General features: G+C 41.6%; 1 long non-coding RNA gene across 1 annotated transcript in view; it reads right to left on the reverse strand.

Moving 5' to 3' along the window:
* Positions 1–307: 307 nt before the first annotated feature.
* Positions 308–17,523, reverse strand: part of LOC148509450 (uncharacterized) — a 75,371-nt gene continuing 58,155 nt past the window's right edge. The window contains exons 3-4 of the long non-coding RNA XR_015869433.1: positions 5,691–5,746; positions 308–372 (exon numbers count right to left, since the gene is read on the reverse strand). This is a non-coding gene — a long non-coding RNA (uncharacterized LOC148509450). The remainder of the gene's footprint in view (positions 373–5,690; positions 5,747–17,523) is intronic.

Genomic DNA, 17,523 nt, shown 5'->3' on the forward strand with positions numbered 1-17,523 from the left:
GTCTGAAGGGCTAGCAGAAGGTCCCCATGTGATTGGGCTGGAAGAAAGCCCCCATCATTGTCCTAATTTTTTTTGTTAGAAAGAATGGACAATTCCTGCCAATATTTGTCTTGTCACGTTATTTTAAATAAATTGCTTTTATATGTAAATTGCTGCTGGTGGTGGGGGCTTGATGGAGGCTGTCTTCAACCAATAGGGAATCTATAAGACACACATAAGAAAAATACCTTATTGAATTAAAAATTCCCTAACACAATCCCTTTTTTACCCATTTACTGCTCACCTATTTCCAAACTGGCGGTCCTCTTCAGTCCATGTAGCATCCACGATCCTGGCACACATAAATGACCACTCGGAATGACAAGACTTGCCCTGCATGAGGATACAAAGTTAATGATGGTCATTACTACCAAACAGATGTGACCATGTCAGGGAAAGCCCAGCCTGACATGGTCACATCTGTGGTTAAGTGGTTAATATTTTGGGCAACGCAAAAACAAGCCATTTTGTTGGAGAAAACACGTCAGTAAAAGGGCTTTTTGCCTTTTATTATAACTACTATGTTCTGATGGCCCAGTGCTTTGTGCATGCCCTATAAGATAAATTTTGTCAACTAGCACCTGATCATAATCTCTTTAATGTACAGCTCTGTATATTTTATGAATAAAAGATGAGGGGCCTAACGCAGGGTTAGACAAACACATTTTGCAGGGGTTTTTTCTACAGATGAGTGGTTCAGTTATAGCTTGAAGATTGAGAGTAAAATATAGAAATAATATATTCAAATACTAACAATAAAAATGCCTAGATATTTTTTTTCTTCATTTATGTTATTTATTCTTCACTAAATTTATTTTTCTTCCCCCTCAAATCTTATGTTTCTGTCTTACTGGGTTTCTTTTTCTGGGGTCAAGTGCAGGCTTTTAGTGTGCCCATCTAGAAGGGAATATTCTACTAGCAGAGACTTCCGTCTTTGGTGATATATTTGTATATAATAACTAATATGTGATCCCTCTATTATTAATGAAGCTCCCATTTACTTTTCTCATCTGGGCAGTGGGGTTGGGGTGTGGGGCACTAACAGACACCCATTATGTGTGTCTGCATTGTAGCTAGTGGCCATATCTCTCAAGTTGACAGTATGGTCCTACAGGTATCCCTTAGCCACTGGAGTCCTGTAGGACTATTATTGCACTAGAGATGACTATCAGAAACAGATGGTTGATAATCATTTATGTTCCCGATCTAATAGAAATTATTTTTCCATCGATGACGGAATTGCGATGGTTGCCACCTTCACATGCTTGTTTATGATGGCTGCTTTGATGGATGCTGACATCCATTCTATTGAGAAAACAAGGAAGCAGAGCTCCGTTGCACATGAGAAAGCTTTGGGGATCCCCTGTATGTGCGCATCAATGATTACATATGTTGGCCATAGGTCATCTCAAATGATGTGACAATGCTGCCACTATTCATTGGCCATCCCTGTGTTGCATTGGTGAATGATATGGCTACACACAGGCAGCTGCGTCATTCACCAACACAATATTGATCTTACGGGGCTCTTGTGGCTATGGGAGCCCTGAAGGAAAATAATGAACTGTTTACTGTAGACCTTTTGATCCACACCCGGGAAGCAATTGTAGCTCTTTGTGCAGATACAATATAATGAATATGGGCACTGTCTTAGTTGCTGGACAGCTGGTATATGAAGTACAAATTAATATAATCTATACCTCAAACCTTAAACAATTATACAATGTACAGTCACTGCAGCCTGTTTAATTCCCAATAGTTTCTCCATAAATATCTGCTTGTTTGGGAATCTTTTTTTTTTAAATGTTCTCATCTAATTTACACATTATAACAGACTCTTGTCTATTTTTCAACTCATTGTGTTATCGAATAGCCTTTAATTATAGAAGTGAAACCAAGTCTATTACAAGTAGATGATGCAGCTCAATGTTTTGCTCATGAATTTCAGGATGTGGTCACAGGTACATGCACTGACCAGTGCTAAATGAGTGCTCCCTTTCACTACAATTCATTCTGTGTGACTACAGATAAAGACTGGATAGTTAGTAGCAAAGTAAATTGTACACAATACATTCTGGGGGTGATTCAGCTAGGATGGAATAGCAAAGCTGCACGCAGGAAACTTTGCAATTCCGTCCTTGTAAATATGTAAATGCAACATGTGGTGTATGACACCCCCTGCTGCATTTGCGATCACAGCACTGCGACAGAGGTCGCAGGCTGGGATCACCATCGCAACCATCGGTCACAATAGTAGACCATGCCGGTCCGCTGGCCAGCCGAGTAAACCTCAGCTTGCTCAGGCTGACTGGCTTGCAAGGACAGGATACTGTGTCCGTGGACGCAGCCCCTGACTTTGCCACTCCCGGAAAATGGGGCAGGCATGCCCAGTTTCCGGGAATGCTGGCCATCCCCACACCGCCCCTTAAATGCCTCTGCAGAGGCATAGAAGGGGCTTTTTGCAATCACGCAGGACCCGCTCTGCACATTCTACACTGCAGGAGCCAGAAGGATGGAGCTCATGAGTGAGCTCCAGCCCGGCTCCGGCAGTGGGCGCAGCAGTCAATGAGAGTCTGTCTGACTCTCATTGACTGCTAACTAAAACAAACACACAGCCGCCAGCGCTAGCGCTAGCTACTGCCCCCCGGCCCAGTCCACCACTGAGTGCCACCTTTCTTAAATACCACCATACTCACATTTCCTCATCTGATCCTGAATAAACTCAATTATTACAATGTAAAAACATGCTTCAAATTATATTTTTAAGAGAAATAGTGATTTTTAGATGTCAGAAAGACCAGTGTGCCCACCAACTATATTCCACTCCAAGGCTACTCATTCTTTCAATCACTTATTATTCAGTGAATTACTGTACTTACATAACTGAATGCAATAGTTATCAGGGTCTATCCATTGTAGTAAAATATTAATCTCTGCCAAGCTCAATACCATTTTACGATATTGCACACTACTTTGTTCTCCAGCACATTACAAGCCGACCAATGCTCTACAAATATATAACTAGCAGTATTATGATTTAAAAAAGCACTTCAACACAGCACCTTACAGTTGACACATTCTGTCATGCACTGTACAGCTAGGACATCAAGGAGGAAAAATGCGGAATTGACCTGCGCATGTGCAGAAGGCGCATGTCGTAGGTCGCACCTCTGTGTAGAGCTGTTGGGTTCTAGTGACTGGCAGCTGTTGACCAGCAGCAGGGCTGGTTTAACCATTAAGCAAACTAAGCACATGCTTAGAGCATGAAGGGAAGGGGGGCACCACAGAAATTTTCCATTACGATACACCATGGACCATATGGTACAAAACTATAAACAGTGCAGCTGAACCAGGTTCCCCTGCAAGGGGTTATATACAATAATAAAAATAATAATAAAACTGTAATAATAGAGATTAATGATATACATTAATCTTGGGAATACAACAAAATTACAATCTGGGAACTGGTAAAATGCCACAAGGTTCACCAAGGCTTTACATAATGTGAATGCAGCAGCGTTCAGTACAGTGTTGCCAGATGGGGGGGGGGGGGTCTCCAAATTTGGATGTTTTAAAAGTAAAAGGCCTTGGTGAGAATTTTGGAGATAACTTTTCTTTGGAAGAGGAAAATATATATGAGAACATCAAAATCTTTTAAGTGCTTAGGGCCTCTACAGCTCTTAATCTGGCACTGGCCAGCAGTAAACAGAAGCAGTGTGGAGCATGTCTATTACAGATGGCACTGGTGGGATGACTGCGGCTGTGCCTCCAGGCTACAGTGCCCCAGGCAATAGCCCTGCCAGCCTGACCCTTAAACCGCCCATGCCACAGATCACTGGGGAGTGGTGATTAGTATTCTCCCATGTGCTGATAAAGATTAGAGTAGGAGGCCTCTGTAACCTCACAGAATGTGACTTGTAACTGCAAACAGATTTTCTTGTGCTTATACTCAATAAAATATTAATAACTTGCATGTTTAACCCATGAGTGCACCCATTAGTGATACTGTTTTTCTTTGGATTTTTTTGTGTCTGATGTGGTTATATTCCGTGGTGCACAGTCAAATGATAATTGATAAATAGCACTGTGCATATCAGTTTTGATTTTCAGAAACTTGTGGGAATTATTTGGAAAGAGTATGGATTAATTCATTTTTCTAGTGTGGATAATTATAATCTTTGGAGGTAGTTACAATTGGTGTTATAACAGCTTACAGTTTAATTGTAAGTTTAGGCTATTTAGCGCAATGGTTGTTTTTTTTTGGGGGGGGGTTGTGTAGATTTGAGTTTATTTTAATATATTTATAATAAAATGAGATTTCTTCTTTTGATTTGACACAGATGATACTCAGGGTTACTGCATGCAGAAAGATATTCTTGGCCAGGGATTCAATTCCCTTAATCCTAATCAGAGTGGAGTTTGGACTCTGAGCACTGGTTATGAATACAATATGTATTAATATATGTGTACATACACTTCCACCTAATACACAATTATACTAATATCTCGGTGGAGATGCACCTAAGAGTAAGGCCAATAACTACAAAAGACAGGCCAATACAAGGCAAAGTACTCTATGAAGGGGTACTTACGGTATATACAAGAGATATATAAAATATAATTTTTAATAGTATGCATTAAAATAATAAAGCATATAACATATGGCAAATGAAAACAACCAGCATACTTCTAATTAAAATCAAGGAAAACAGCCCTTAAAGAGAATAGAAAAGTGAAAACAGAAATGAAACTGCAATTCAAGTGGTATTGTGTTTGAGACACAAACCCTGATTAGGTGCAACTATATTGATGAGAAGGCAAAATAGATTTAGCAAAAATAAGAGTAAGACACTCAGATTAAAATGCGGAACCAGAGCAATAAGAGATATCACATTCAGTATAACATCTTAACACTTAATTTTCAGATTAATAGGCACTATTAGAAAACCAGTTACAGTCGTATTTAAATAACATTGTACATGGACAATTGTCCTATTTAATTTCCTTGGAAAGAAAATATATTGTGAAAGTGGACTGGTCCCTAGGTATAAATGGGATGTAGTCAGGAAGCCGACGGTCTAAATACAATCTGCCGGCTTCCCGACTGTCAAATCCTGGCAAGGTACTAATGACAGGCGTTGAAATCCCGATGCCTGTCATTAGACCTATGCCGGGAGTCCGACGCCCGGCATACCGAATGAAGGTAAGCTGGCGCCGGGCGCAGACAGCCGTGGGGGGAGGGTAGGTTTTAGGACTCCCGGGGGGACTTAGGGTTATGCACCCCCCAGGAGGGTTAGGTTTAGGCTAGGGGAAGGGGGGTTAGGGTTAGGCACCCCCCCTGGAAGACTTAGGGTTAGGCTGCGGGGAAGGGGGGTTAGGTTTAGGCACTTACAGGGGGGTTAGGCACTTGGGGGAGGAGGTTTAGGTTAGGCACCCCTAAGGGAGGGTTAGGGGGGAAAATAGGGTTAGATATACTTACCTAATTAGCGATCGGGATCTTCACTTCTGCCAGGCTTCCGCTGTCGGGATTTGTATGGCCGGCCATGTGGAAGGTGGTAATACCTACTACAACAGTATAAACAAGGCTAGTACAGATAGGTAGACAAAAGTGATTGGACACCCCTGCTCAAATGAAATGGTCCCATGCATACCGTTGCACACGAGTTCCAAAAGAACACTTCGTAGGGAGGCCCATGCACTTGCAGATCTATGGAAACAACAAATGTTTTTATCAGGATGACAATGCCACCTGTCATTGTTCCAAGGCGTCGCTGGACTGGTATACAGAAAATTTGGATGGACTGGCTAGCTCAGAGTCCAGATCTAAACCACATTGAGAACCTGCTGTTGTCCTGGAACTTGTGGACAGTTTGCCAGGAAGGGTGTCTACAGTAATCACTGCACATGGTGGACCTACAAATTACTTACGTAAATACAATCTTGATGATCTATTTGCTGTCACTGTCCAAATACTTTTGTCTATATAGTATATCCTGTATATATAATATATAAAATCACATCTTATACTGTATATATAATATCCCCCTTAGGAAAAACAATATATAGTATCACGACATCTATACCTATGATTAGTCCCACTCATCAGTTGTACTCCCTAGGATCCTAATATCCACATGTAAAGCAAAACACCCATACACAACAGATTTAGACCGATATTAGTAATTATGGTCCCTTATCTCCAGATTTAGGGACATATGAGAAACTCTAATGTCTTCACAGAGTTAACCACAATTTTCAATTGAGTGTGCAATTATATAATGGTTGTCAACATAGATTAATCTATGAATCTATTATAGTAAGATAGACAGGCTTGTTCTCAAGACCGGTGATAGCTGCTGCCAGATGTGTGCTATCGCAGTGAACACCGGGTAAGTGTATCACAGACAATTGTTTGCAAGTTGAAAAAAGTAAATTGAGTGTCTGTTTGCAGCTTATCATGCACTGTGAAACCTGTCCCAAGAGAAATCAGGACAATGAGAGCACCCTGAGGTTGGACAAAGTACTTGAGAGTAAGAGCAGTTTAGTTTGTGCTGTGGTGCCTGTGGGGTGTGGTCTGTGCACAAATGGGAACTCTGGTGAGTCACTGGATGCCCTTTTTATCTGAGCTTTGTCACATGGGAACTCACTGGAATATGTGACGGTCTATGAATTAACAGAAAAATCAGCCAGTCAAGATGCACTTTGTTTGATTGGCAAAAATGTCAACCATTTGGTATGAGCATGTGGTGGCCAATCAGAGATAGGAGGACACAGACCTTTTAATTATAGACACTATGGCCAGTGTGAGGACGCCGATTCCCCTGCAGTGTGTGGGAGTATATGATTAATAATAACAGTGGCCAATCAGTGGTGATGTTTCCCCTGCATCATCCTAGTAAGCAAGTTATATAACAGATCTATCTTTGTAATTGAGAATATTTGAGATATCTAGGTTCACCTTTAGTGGCTACAAGAAAACCAGTGATATTATCATATTATAACCCAGACAAAACCTTTATTGAACATAGAAAACTGGATATATATTTTTATTGTTTGAGATTCTTATTTTGATTGACACTAACACTGGCCAATCATAAATTGGATTCCCACCTAGATGACATAACAAACAATAGTGGAAATTCCCATAGCTAGTGTTGCCAGAGATCCTAATAGCTCATAATTATCAATTGAATATTTAGGGTCTCTAAAATCTCATGAGAACTGCCATAGTATACATAAAGCCGGACAATATTTTTATATATGAGATTTCTATTTACATTAACAAAGTTCATAGTCACTAAGATATGGGTTTAACCATTTTGATTGATGCAATATTATAGCCAACCACAAAAATACCCATCAGTCAATTTGTCAAATAATTTGAGACAATAGCAGTGGGTCTACAGTTAATGCTTCTGCACCTACATAAGGTGTCAATTATAATATGTCGGGATAGAACATTACAGAGCCCATATAGATCGCAAGGCATATATATATATATATATATATATATATATGTATATATATATATATATATGCTGTACAGGGGGAATGTGAAGCCCGGCACATAAATAAAGGTCTGGTCACCAGCTATATAAAACTGACAAGTTTTCTAATAGTGCCTATTAATCTGATAATTAAGTGTTAAGCTGTTATACTGAATGTGATATATCTGTAAACATATTTTTGGTCCATTGCTGTGGATTCACATTTGAAACTATGTTTTACTCTAGCTTTTGCTAAATCTATTTTGTCTTATATATTTCTCCTTATAACCACTTTCGTTGTAGCTAATCAGGATTTGTGTCTCCAACACAATAACACTTGATTTGCACTTTCATTTCTGTTTTCACTTCATTACTGTATTTCCATGTATTTTTACCTGATTTTAATTATAAGTACGATGATGTATTCATTTGGCAAATTTTATATGCTTCATTATTTTACTGCATACTATTAAAAGTTATATTTTATATCTCTTTTATATACTTTGAGCATCTCTTCATATAGTAACTGAAGAACAAACAACAGTACTCAGAAAAGGACTATCATTCTCACCAACAAGCACATTTAACAGATTTGGATGGAAAAAATACCTCAGACTCTTTGGAAGGAAACTTCCACTTACCAAACACTCGTCACTCCAAATCCTCATCAGACCATCAAACCTTGCAACCTTATAGTGAGAATTCTACATAGCTAACATCTATTACAGAAGAAGACTTTAAAGCTCTTTCTGTACTTGAGGAACTAGGTGCAGAATCAAATACACTAGGTGAACACTGCCTTACAGCTAATCAAAGGAAATCAAAACATTAAAAAAAAAGTGTAACTACAATAATTTTCCCTCGAAAATACATGTTGAGAGAATAAAATCTTCATGATCTAGTATCCAGAGACATCAGGATAATAAAGGGAAATGTCTATGGGATGTCAATGTGAATAAGCAAGAGAGAACCGCACTCCATTAAATAAAAGGATGGAATTTTATAATTATCAAACCATCTGATAAAGGCAGCAATATAGTGATTTGGTCTGTGGAACTTTATTTTAAGGAAGCACAAAGACAATTGGAAGACACTATGTGCTATCTAAAATGCATATTCAACCCAACTGTCAATTTTGCTATAGCATACAGGAGACTTACAGACCAAGCATTCATAAACAGTATGATAACAAAACAAGAACATGCATGTGAAAGTTGAATATCCAAAAATACCAACATTTAATATGTTGCCAAAGGTACATAAGGACAAAGTAAATCTCCCAGGCAGACTGATTGTGTCTGGAATAAGGGGACTGTCTGTACAGGTGAGTACCTTTTTAGATGTGCATTTGTGCCACCATGTCCAGAACCTACCATCTTATTTGAAAGATACATCAGACATCCTGAAAAAAACATATCATCAAAGTTGGTGATAATCAATACCTAGTCATACTTGATGTGGAGTCCTTATACACCAGCATAGGAGACCATGAGGGAATCACTGCAGTACAATACTTCTTGAACATGTAAGATATGAGTGACTTTCATGAATTCCTTTTGGACTTGTTGAATTGTATTCTCAATAGAAACTATTTCACCTTCAATGGTAAATTCTATATCCAAACCCGAGGAACAGCAATGGGTGCAGCATGTGCTCCAACATATGCAACCTGTTCCTCAGCTGTTGAGAAAGTGAAGTGACAAAAATGAACAATATGCCAGCTAGATGATTAAATGGTTACAATATATTGATGGTATGATGATATGGGAAGGATAACCAAGCCAACTACTTGAATTCACCATTATCTTGAATGACAACAATTTTGACATCGAGCTAACATTGAAATCAGCAAAGAAAACATCACCTTCCTAGACCTTCATCTAATCATTGGAGAAGATGGTACCATGAGAAATCATCTATACAGAAAAAAGTGGCAACACATTTTTCAGAGTCAGAGAAATTGGTCAGATAAGGAAAACTTCAAACAAAGAATTGAGTACCAGACTTCATGAAAGGAGGTATAGCAAACCACTTATAAAAAAGCACATCATACTACAACACAAACAGCAAGAGCCGACCTCATCTTCCCCAAAAAGAAGGAAAACAAAGAAAAGAATAAAATTCAATTACCTGGCAATGTCTGTAGGTAGTGGAAGGATGGATAAGGACCCACACAATAATTTGGACAATACGGTGGCAGTGAGCTAGAGAAGAGCAGGTAATATATTTGACACTTTAGTTAACAGTCACTTTGCAAAATTTTAACATAGAGACCATACACTTAAGAGTTTTTATACCATTTGCCAAGCATGCATCAATATGATCAAGAGCAAAAATAGATTGGATAAACATGGCAACCAAGTTGATATTCATCATTTTATAACTGCAGCACTATTGGGGTAATTTACTGCCTAGAGTGTAGCTGTAACCTTAGATATGGGGGAATGACCAGATGCTTTCTCAAACAAAGGAGTTTGGAACGGTCGAAGCTGGATTAGTGACTGAGACATTATCAGTGTAAAAATTAGCATGCGCGACGCCATCTTGCGAATGGCAGCAAGACTCCATTTTAGAAACAAGAATCTGCAAGACGCCATTTTGCGACCAGCGCCATTTTAAGTTACAACTCTCGAGCTAAGTACTGATGGCAATGTTTTTGATAATCTACCAAGGGCAACTGGAAGAACAGCCTCCTGAGAAAAAGTAAATAGAATAGACAATGCACCAGAATACTGTGAGTGTTTTACATACAAATTGGGAATCCCTGTTTGTAGACAAGTATAGTTGTGGCAATTGTAATATAACCCAGGTATTGATCTACACAATTGAATTTGTCTGAATCCTAAACAGGTTTTAGTCCCACACCCAGACAGAATGGCCCCGGCTTCACAGCTGGGGGTAACACATTTGCATTGCAGTGTGAGACTGTGAGTGAGGAATGAGATGTGTGTGCGTATATATATATATATATATATATATATATATGAATGTATGTACATGTATTTATATATATGTATATGTTAAGTCCATCATAGATAGAATCTCATGCATAAACACTGCACATTACGCACAGTTGAGCTGCTAACATGACGCTCAGTAGCAAATGCACAATCTCCTGCATGCGAACGCTGTTTATTAGCTGCATGCGTGCACATCTGCCCCAAATCAGATAAACCTAACTAACATCTTTGCCCAAATCCCTAATACTTACATAATGCACACTTACACAAAAGGTTCCATAGCTATAAAGTGAAAGATTCAAGTTTTATTAATTTATTACAAATGCTGTGAAATAAAGACTATTTTGGTATCTAAGGTTTAATACGTGATAAGTAAGCCATGTTTGATATTATACTGATCCGCACTTTATCCACAGCTTCCCGGTATCAACAGTGTGAAGATCGGAACATGCGTTCGCAACTTATGGACCGTAAAGACATAAGAACCAAAATGTATTTTTGTGCATGCAGGGGAAATAGAGGAGGCAACAAGCTGTTAGAGGCTGTTCTGTGTCCATTTGAACCAACCTGTTAAATGCTCTGTAACAGATGCGAACCAATGGCATCAGCAACAAGCCTTTCTATTGTGTTGTCTATTTCTGGGGGGTTATAAATATGTGTGCTCTCTGACCCTGGGTTGCTAGTCTTCTTGCTGATTGCTGATTGACAGAGGTTATCTTGCTGATGCCGGGATCTGGTCCAGAGTGCCTGCGCATGTATAACTGTACTTGGGTCTGTATAATTTCTTTGCGCTAAATTGTACTTAGATCATAGCGTGTAACTGACTGTACTTTTACTTGAATAATACTTTGTGCTTTGGAACCACAGGTTCAAGGTCTGGAGTGTTTATTTACTGTATGACTGCGTACGCAAATAGCGTCATCCTTAGAGGTTAATAGGAAGGATATTAGAAGGTATAGGCAGGAGTGTATAGAGGTTAGAATCTAGAATCCTTAGTTGGGGGCTCATAGTTAAGTCACTTACCTGTTCACACGATAAAATACGGCTATGGATATCTCACCAAAGGGTGGATAGTGGCCACAAGCAGTTTTCCCTGCAACCACTCTATGCTGAGAGATCGCTATCCGTTGTCGTGTGAGTCAAGGTATGCTGACTAGAATCCAGGGATAAGAAAGGAAAAAGTTTGTTTTCCTTTGTTGATAGTATTTTACGCTAAAAGGGGTGTCACAGTATTGCGCACGTGGCTAAGTCGCATTTTTGTGCACAATAGGGACGCACTTTTGCGTACGCAGCTAAGGGTACATCATATGGTTGTGTGGTAGTCGCATCATTAAGTATGCGACTAGTCGCACAATAGCGTATACGCATTTTTCGGTTGTGCTGCCACGTGTTTAAACAAAGCCATTGAGTTTACATTATCTACTGTTGCTAATATCTGGGTTAACGTGTATTTTTCTGCGCAGGAAAAAAGTGTGTAACTGTGAGTGTTTGTTTAGGGTGTAACACGGGACCTAAATGTTAAGGGTATCGTAGGACCCTTAAGTGCTAGGCGCAGGAGTTGGCCTAGTGACTCGGTAGCAGCTTACCGTTTACTTTACACAAAGCAGGTGTATGGGTTGTTATTTTTGTTAGGGTTCGGCCCCCAGCGTGATTATAGCATTCAGTAATCAATGTGTGTGATCTGTTAGGCTTATTTGAACACTATAATTGAACCGCATAATCTTGGCTAGATTGTGATTTTGAGCTGGTGGGAGGGTGGACGAAATCAACTGGAACACAAAGGGTACTTTGCTGCCCCCTAGCAGTTGAAAGGTAGTCAAAAAGGGATTGCTGAGCGGAAGTGGCCTTTACTTCCGTAGGTGAGTGGAAGCGTCTAGAAGTCCTCCATAGGGTTTGCGGATACACCCTTTTTCAAAGGGGTCCGCAGGTAAGTGAAAGTATCTTAATTGTCTTTCACCAGTTTACATTTTTATTGAAAAATGTAGGAGTTGTCCCAAGATGGGAGCCACGCAAACAATAGAAATGTTAGACAATGATATGCTGCTAATGGAGGCGCCACTTGGATCGGCCCGTCGTATTATGCATACTAAGTACAGTACTTATGCAATAAGGTATTGTGACGTATGGTTTAAAATAACGATGAAGAGTGTTAGACCATTTCCCAGAATTGGTAGTCTTGATAAAGATGTATTGGATAATGTCCGGGACCACATCAGTCTGATGCAGTCTCGAGGTAAGAAGGTAAAATATTATGAATGTTTAAAATTGTGGCAGCATGAAGGGGATGCATGGCTTAAAAATATGCAAGCGACACAAACTAGCATTGTGAGCGCATTGCCAGCAAATACACCTACGGCGCTGGATTGCAATGCGTGCGAGCCGCAAAATGGTGCGCACGTGCGGCAAGGTAGCATTGCGGAAGGTATTGCCAGCAGTTCACGCGCACAACCGCCACCTTATGTGGATGGGGGTGCAAGTACAGTTATCGAAAAAAAAAAACATAAAGATGTAACAAGCAATTTGTACCCTCTCTTAAGCAACCATAAAGAAAATATTCATGATGTGGATGATGAGCCTATTGTAATGTCTGCCATTTCCCATGCTGTACAAATGATAGATGCTGTACCATGACAATCACGAGTGGTGCCGCCATCTCCATCGGTAACAGCAAGGGAAGTGCTAACACCCTCTGCACCCGTAGAGGAAGTTGTTAATACCATACATAGCAGCAACAGATTAAACCCCCAGCCAGGTAACAAGGTCAAAGGTACCAGCACTGCCGGTCTGCATCCCATTCGGACAATCAGTGTTCCGAATGGAAATGCAGATGCGAACGGTGTAGTGCCCACGAAGGAAGTGGTAATGCATTGTCCTTTGACAAGAGCAGAACTAAATTCCATCATAAATGATTTCCCCGATCTCAAAAAGGAACTAGCCCAATGTCAAAGATTTTTGAGGAATTTGGGTAGTTCTCATGAGCTAACTAATAAAGATTGGCGAGTGGTGTTAAGGGCCCGCAATATCGACGTGACAAAATTTATCACGGATTGTATATTGGATGGTGATGTTCCCTTAACAGACCAAGTAAACCAAGGTAACATTTCCCGAGTTGTAACTCAATTGGGTATATATTTTCCAGTAGTAGTTAACTGGAACAAAATTTTCACCATAAAGCAAAAGGAGAGTGAATCTGCAGAAGATTATTGCGACCGGGCTCTGCAGGCTATCACCCAGTACACTGGGTTAGAGGATATTATAGATAGGGGGTAGGGGGGGTAAGGTGCGCTCTTGCTGCTAGTACTGGTGATGACTTGTGTGTGTTTGTGAGTGGTGTTAATTAGAATGTTTCTTCTGGTGGTGGTGATGTTTTGGGAGTGAGGAGGGTGTGATTGGGTATGGAGTGTAGTTTGGAGTAATGTGAAAAGGGGAATGGAATAGGATCAAAATGAGGCCAGTGACACACAGTAATTTTGGGCAAAATCTTTTATTGAGTAGTCACAATGCTGCTCTGTTAAGATCCCGGGCAGGTGGGTGGGGTTCAGTGATGAGTGGTGATGAGACTGGGGAGGTAGGTGGACCCTTTTAGGGGGCTCCTTCCCGTGCAGTTCAGTGACCTTGCACGTCACCCCTGCTGGACCTATGGTCGACAGTCTCGGAAGTCTCGGGGTGTGGGGGGATTTGCAGAGTGGGTTGGAACACCTGTGCGGCGTCCCGCGTGTTGGTGTGAGTCTTGGCAGTACTTACCTACCGGTAGGTTTTTTGTTGTGGTGATGTAGGTCAACGTTGCGGCCGTTGCAGATTGGTTGGAAGCTGCAGGTTTGTTGGTGAGCTGGATCAGCGTGTTGCTGGTGTGCTGCAAGTGCACGGCTGTTCTGATTGGTCTGCGGAGGTCAGCGACCGTAGTATGCAGCTGAAATTGGCTCTTGGTCGTGCCGCTGGTGGTGCGGAGCCAGAGGTGTGGATGGGTGAGCTGCTGGGAGGCTGGGTTGCAGCGTGTGTGCTGGGACCACCCCTGGGGGGTGGTCTGCCTGGGATACTGATTCAAAAAAAGCCACTGAGGAGGGGGGATGTGGAAAGTGTGACCGGGATGGAGCTGGTCACTGGCGATGTTGGCTGGGCGGACTTGCGGCCGGATGTGCGGGATGCTCTTATCACTGACGGTCCCTCGTGGAAATGGGGATCGACGGTGGAGACACCCCTGGCCAGGAGTGAGTTGCTGAGCACGCCTGGGAGCAGGGGGGAGAGGGGCTGGTCCGGGGTGGAGCCGGTCACTGGAGGTGTGAGCGGTGCGGACCAGCTGGCAGGTGGGCTGAGAGCTTTCTGCACTGGTGGTCCCTGGTGGAGATGGGGATCTTTAGTGGAGGTCAGCTTGGATCGGTGTCGGGTTTGATGTGAGGGTCTCCAACGCGTTTCAGCACAGGTGCCTTCTTCAAGGAGGTGTGATTTTATTATAGATAGCACTCACCACAGGGGAATGATAGTTACCATACTCATGGATGGTCTTAAAGAGAACCTAAAGACCCGGGTTCAGACCTCACAGCCTTGCTGGAGGGGAGTCACAATAGATACCCTCATAGAATCTGCCATAGAACATGATAAAAACATCTCAAAGAAGAGAGAGACCCAGAGCGAAAAACTAATGTCTGTCAGTATCCAAGCTATGGAAGGAGTGACGGTAACATCACAGCCAGCAGACACCTGCACCCACACCTGCACCTGAACAGTTATACACCCTCACTAATCCTACACCACAGCAAACACAGCCTTATCCCACTTATCCTACACAACCACAATCCCATACTACCCACAAGCTCCATACCTCCCACAATATCCTTTTCCTCAATATCCTTACCCATACCCACCACCTTTCTCTCCTGCTCAACCCACACAACAATCCTTCCCACGAAAGTGTTTTAATTGCAACCAGCCAGGACACATAAGTAAGAGCTGCACGGCAAAGAGGGTAGGACCCCCATACCAGGGAGTACCTGGATATCCCCATAAGGGATATGCACAGAGACCAGCATATGTCCAACAGGCACCAGCTCCAATTGTGGCCGTTAATGCTTTATTGGAGAGTGAGAGCCAACGCTAGGAGTCGGGTCATACTTGTGGTCTGCAGATAGACAGATTGACGGGAAGTACTAAGGAAAAACTGGTAATGGTAATTGATGTAACTGATACCCAATCTCTGTTCTGCTTTCTTCCCTGTGCCCTAACACCCTGACTGTCAGTATTTTTCTTTTCCCACCTAGGGGGAGGTGTACACTACACATGGACACAAGTGTCCCATGGGTTCATAGACAACCCCAGTATCTTCTCCCAGGCCTTATATGACTGTTTACAATCTTTTCAACCTGCCAATGGATCTGTTCTAATGTAAAATGTGGACGATTTATTGTTGTATTTAGGTCATGTTTAAATGATATTAAACTGTTGTGCTTTGTCTCTCATACACAGGACGCTAAGGACAAACGGCAGCCATGCCAGGCTAAGGTCAAATACTCGGAATACTGTCCAACCCAGGGGCCCAGGCAACTGTCATGATGTCAACCTGGGGAATTTGTTATGATCCGAATTTTTTTTAGCTCAGGTTGTTTGACTGATTGGTAGAAAGGTCCGTATCTGATGTTGTTGACAAAGTACCACATCCTCAAAGGGTGGCCGGGGAAGATACGTGGGTCTATTCCACTCACTATAGGGAGGTTAACCAACCAGTGGAGATACAAGGCGGAGACAAGGCCGATAACGTGGACCTATCGATTGCGAGCTTGTGCCGGGAGGATTAAAAAGGTGACAGTGAGATACCTGAGCTAAAAGAAAACTGTATATCAGTGTCGCAGCAAGGGATTGTTCTGCTGTGTTCATTTTTGTATTCTTCTTCCAGAGTTTCCGTCATCTTGGTTTGTTTGGGGATACCTAGTTTCTGTGATGGAGGACCGATAGAGGAGATGGGAGCTGATGGCAGTGCTGATGGAGTGGAGTCAGGAGGAGTAAAATGCCAATCAGGGGAGTGTCTGACCAATCTTAGTACTGTTATTGTTAAGAGAGCTATAATTCCCGGATACTCGGGGACGGTGTGGAGGTTTATCGTCTGAAGATTCCTGTATTTGTGAGCTTTGTGGGTCCCTAGTTGATGAGAACTGTATCCAACGGTGCCAGCCTAAATATAACCCGTATTGGGGAGGGTATCCTTTAGAGGATTATCATAGGATGGTAGGCAAAGTGTTAAATCAAACTAATTGCTGGGTGTGTTCACATGTGCCACAGGGACAGCATAACGTAGGGTTGGTGCCATTTCCGCTGAATATCATGGAAATTTTAGAATTACAAAAAGGAAAACATTGGATGGAAAATTCCTCTCATCCAAACCACCTCATTTCAAACTCTATCAATTCCAAGTAGATAGATCACTTTTGTGTTTAAACATAACCAACCCCAATAAACCCGGGAGTTGGGAAGTGACAGGGAATAATCAGACGATGACCTTCTCACAGAGAGCTGATAATGAGTCCATAAACCATGAACTGTTACGCTCAATTAAATCTAGTGGGAAATATTTTAGGTACCGGTACACATTCAGTTCCACCAAAGAAATTATTGGTAAGGTACAGATGGTTATTGTGCAAAAATAATACAACCAGAGACTTGCATGTACCAGATGGAAGACCCTGAGATGGGATTGTTTGCAAGGGAAATGTGTTTAATGATAATGATGCATACTATTCCTTATGTTCTCCCCGAGAATGTGCATTTTATATGTGGAAGAAAGGCGTATAAGTGGCTCTCCCCGAGTTCCGAAGGTTTGTGTTACCTGGGAAGAGCAGTCCCAGAAGTTATGAAACCTCACACATGTTGAAATGCTCGGTATCCATAAAAACACACCATCACCATATCTTCACATGCAGTATGAACACAGAGGCAAACAAAATATGATACCTGGTGACGTGCATAAAGCCACACAGTTAATTAGTGAGACAACTGGCTGTAGTCGCACTGGATCCCACCAGAATCACTCAGGGTACATTAAATTTCAG

Source organism: Taudactylus pleione, unplaced genomic scaffold (assembly GCF_031769625.1).
Source record: "Taudactylus pleione unplaced genomic scaffold, aTauple2 ptg000326l, whole genome shotgun sequence".
NCBI lineage: Eukaryota > Metazoa > Chordata > Amphibia > Anura > Myobatrachidae > Taudactylus > Taudactylus pleione.